Source organism: Chiloscyllium plagiosum, chromosome 38 (assembly GCF_004010195.1).
Source record: "Chiloscyllium plagiosum isolate BGI_BamShark_2017 chromosome 38, ASM401019v2, whole genome shotgun sequence".
NCBI lineage: Eukaryota > Metazoa > Chordata > Chondrichthyes > Orectolobiformes > Hemiscylliidae > Chiloscyllium > Chiloscyllium plagiosum.
This window is the reverse complement of record NC_057747.1, coordinates 23,801,474-23,805,672: the sequence shown is the minus strand read 5'-3', so window position 1 is coordinate 23,805,672 and position 4,199 is coordinate 23,801,474.

Here is a 4,199-nt window from a genome sequence, read left to right as displayed (position 1 = left end):
TGTGTACAGCTGTCAATGTTTTTTGTAAACTGTTTTGTAATTTGTTTAATAAAATAAATATAACCGGAAAAAAAAATAAACAGGAGATTCAGAGTCTCCTCAGTTTAGGGAAAAAAAATAAACAGGAGATTAGGGGGACGGGCTGTCCTAGAGGTGGCCGAAAGGTGTGCCAGGATAGCCCACTGGTTGGCGGTGCGACGGGGTGGGTGAGAGCCCAATGGTACGTAGGGGCAAACCGAGAGCCAGAAAGCGGGTAGCCGACCTCAGCGCTGTCACCCCGGGCGGGTACCGGGGCGGGCTGTCCTAAAGGTGGTCGAAAGGTGTGTCAGGGCGGACCGAGAACTGGAAGGGCCATGGGGTGGACCGAGAGCCGGAAGGTGGGTAAGGGCGGGCTGCCTTAGAGCGGTTGGAAGGTGGGAGGGATTGGGGCTTGCTGGGTCTGTATTGTCTGCACTTTTGTATGTAACAGTATTGTCTTATGTACAAATGTCATTGTCACTGTCTTGTCATATGTGGAACTGGGATTTGAGGTTTGTCCTCATCTTCCTGTAAAATTGGTCGAATGGTAGGGTTCGGGGCCTAGCTTTGCTGCTCCTCTCCCTTGTAAAATTGCTGTCTCTTGTGTACAGCTGTTAATGTTTTTTGTAAACTGGTTTGTAATTTGTTTAATAAAATAATATAAACCGGAGATTTAGAAAAAAAAATAAACAGGAGATTAGGGGACGGGCTGTCCTAGAGGTGGCCGAAAGGTGTGCCAGGATAGCCCACTGGGCGGAGGTGCATCGGGGTGAGTGAGAGCCCAATATTACGTAGGGTCAAGACCGAGAGCCAGAAGGCGGGTAGCCGTCCTCAGCGCTGTCACCCCGGGCAGGTACCGGGGCGGGCTGCCCTAGAGGTGGTCGGAAGGTGCTGAAGGTGGTTAGTGAAGCCGGAAGGTGGGTAGGCCGTCCTGACCACTGTCACCCCGGGCGGGTACCGGGGTGGGCTGTCCTAGAGGTGGTCGAAAGGTGTGTCAGGGCGGAATGAGAACTGGAAGGGGCATGGGGTGGACCGAGAGCTGGAAGGTGGGTAAGGGCGGGTTGCCTTAGAGTATTCGGAAGGTGGGAGGGATGGGGGCTTGCTGGGTCTGTATTGTCTGCACTTTTGCATGTAACAGTGTTGTCTAATGTACAAATGTCATCATTGATGTCTCTTTATATTTTTATTTGTGAAACTGGGATTTGAGGTTTGTCCTCATGTCCCTGTAAACTGTTTGAACGGTAGGGTTTGGGGCCTGGCTTTGCTGCTCCTCTCCCTTGTAAAATTGCTGTCTCTTGTATGCAGCTGTAAATGTAACTTTGTTTGTTGTAAACTGTTTTTGTAATTTGTTTAATAAAATTTAAAAAAACAGGAGATTAGGGGACAGGCTGTCCTAGAGGTGGCCGAAAGGTGTGCCAGGATAACCCACTGGGCGGAGGTGCATCGGGGTGAGTGAGAGCCCAATGGTACGTAGGGGCAGACCGAGAGCCAGAAGGCGGGTAGCCGTCCTCAGCGCTGTCACCCCGGGCAGGTACCGGGGCGGGCTGCCCCAGAGGTGGTCGAAAGGTGCTGAGGGTGGTTAGTGAAGCCGGAAGGTGGGTAGGCCGTCCTGACTGCTGTCACCCCGGTTGGGTACCGGGGTGGGCTGTCCTAGAGGTGGTCGAAAGGTGGTCAGCGCGGACTGAGAACTAGAAGGGGCATGGGGTGGACCGAGAGCCGGAAGGTGGGTAGGGGCGGGCTGCCTTAGAGTGGTCGGAAGGTGGGAGGGGCGGGGGCTTGCTGGGTCTGTATTGTCTGCACTTTTTTATATAACTGGATTGTCTTATGTATAAAGGTCATTGTTGCTGTCTTTTTATGTGGAACTGGGATTTGAGGTTTGTCCTCATTCCCTGTAAACTGGTTGAACGGTAGGGTTTGGGGCCTGGCTTTGCTGCTCCTCTCCCTTGTAAACAGCTGTAAATGTGAACTTTTTTTTTGTAAACTGTTTTGTAATTTGTTTAATAAAATATTATAAACAAGAGATTAGGGGACGGGCTGTCCTAGAGGTGGCTGAAAGGTGTGCCAGGATAGCCCACTGGTCAGAGGTGCATCGGGGTGAGTGAGAGCCCAATGGTACCTAGGGGCAGACTGAGAGCCAGAAGGCGGGTAGCCGTCCGCAGCGCTGTCACCCCGGGCAGGTACCGGGGCGGGCTGCCCCAGTGGTGGTCGAAAGGTGCTGAGGGTGGTCAGTGAAGCCGGAATGTGGGTAGGCTGTCCTGACTGCTGTCACCCCAGGCGGGTACCGGGGTAGGCTGTCCTAGAGGTGGTCGAAAGGTATGTCAGGGTGGACCGAGAACTGGAAGGGGCATGGGGTGGACTGAGAGTCGGAAGGTGGGTAGGGGCGGGCTGCCTTAGAGTGGTCGGAAGGTGGGAGGGGCGGGGGCTTGCTGGGTCTGTATTGTCTGCACTTTTGTACGTAACAGTATTGTCTAATGTACAAATGTCGTTGTTGCTGTCATATGTCGAACTGGGATTTCAGGTTTGTCCTCATCTCCCTGTAAACTGGTTGAACGGTAGGGTTTGGGGCCTAGCTTTGCTGCTCCTCTCCCTTGTAAAATTGCTGTCTCTTGCGTACAGTTGTAAATGTTAACTGTTTTTTGTAAATTGTATTGTAATTTGTTTAATAAAATATTATAAACAGGGAAAAAAAAATAAACAGGAGATTCAGAGTCCCCTCAATTTAGGGCACTGACTTTGTGCTGGCTGGTGTTTATAGTCAGTATGTTACTGTTGGTTTCTGCTTCTCTGTTTTTGGAGGGAAACCTGATTCCTGAACTAGCTGAATTATTTAGCCGGTTTGTTAACTGGCATTCCTTTTAGTGAGGACTGATTGTTAAACTCCTGATGTACACAGTGTGTTTCAGGTGTAACTCAGTTCTCATTAGGGGTTGTTGTTTCACTGGCTGGTTACAGCCTGTGTGTTATTAGTGAGGACTGATTGTTAAACTCCTGATGTATACAGTGTGTTTCAGGTGTAACTCAGTTCTCATTAGGGGGTTGTTGTTTCACTGGCTGGTTACAGCCTGTGTGTTACTCTTTTCTCTTTATGAGAAAAAGACAATGTTCATTTTATGGTAGGGCATAGCCCTTGGACTGTAGTTTTCTTTGTTTTTTGTAAGTGTCTTTACTTTTTATTGGTGTTTTGACTGAGCCCTGTGGAAGACATACATTTTACCAGAGGAGCTGTTCCTGTGGGAAGGCCTAGCCCTGGGACTGGGCCTCTGAAGATTGAACACCTGTGTGTGTGCTGGGAGGTGAGCAGTTGCTGTATCCTGAAGTTTGGCAGCAAACCTTTCCTTCAGGAGTGGACTAAACCCCCCTGTGAGTTAACTGCACCTGTACAATGTACTGTTCCTGTGAGTGGGCCTGGTTTTCCAAGGCTGGGCCAGGACTCTATGGAGACTGAACACCTGCGTGCTGTGGGGTGTGCATTTGCTGCCTTCAGGAGTGGACTCTGGTTTTAGCAATGGACTCTGCAGTTTGGAGCGGACTCTATTTCCGACAATGTACATTGTATACTGGAGTGGACTCTTCCTAGAAATGGATTCAACATTTTGAAGACTATATAGATTTGGACTGTGTACCAGAAAGGACTCTGTTGTTTTTTTTTGGTAATTAACTGTATTGTGGTGTTTCCGGGGTCTATCACCTGCACTGTCTTGTGTGTCCCTGGGTCTGGCAGGCCTTACTATGAGCTGGGAGGCTCATGGGTCGTCCTGAAAGCTGTCATCCCAAGAGCCGGAGGGCGGGTGGGCCATCCTGTGAATCTTAAGGTTGGTAGGCTGTCCCGAAAGCCGGAGGGTGGGTAAACCACCTTAATGCCAGTCGCCCCGAGAGCCAGATGGTGGGTAGGCTGTTCTGAGTGCTGTCGTCCTGAGAAGGGGTAATCGGGACGGGCTGTCCTAGAGGTGGTCGAAAGGTGTCAGAGCAGCTGAGAGTCAGAAGGTGCATAGGTGGGCTGAGATCCGGAAGGCTTGTGGGCTACCCAGCTGTCGTCCCAGAGAAGGGGACAGGCTGTCCTAGAGGTGGTTGAAAGGTGTGCCAGGATAGCCCACTGGCCGGATGGCGCATCGGGGTGGGTGAGAGCCCAATGGTACGTAGGGGCAGACCAAGAGCCAGAAGGCGGGTAGCTGTCCTCAGTG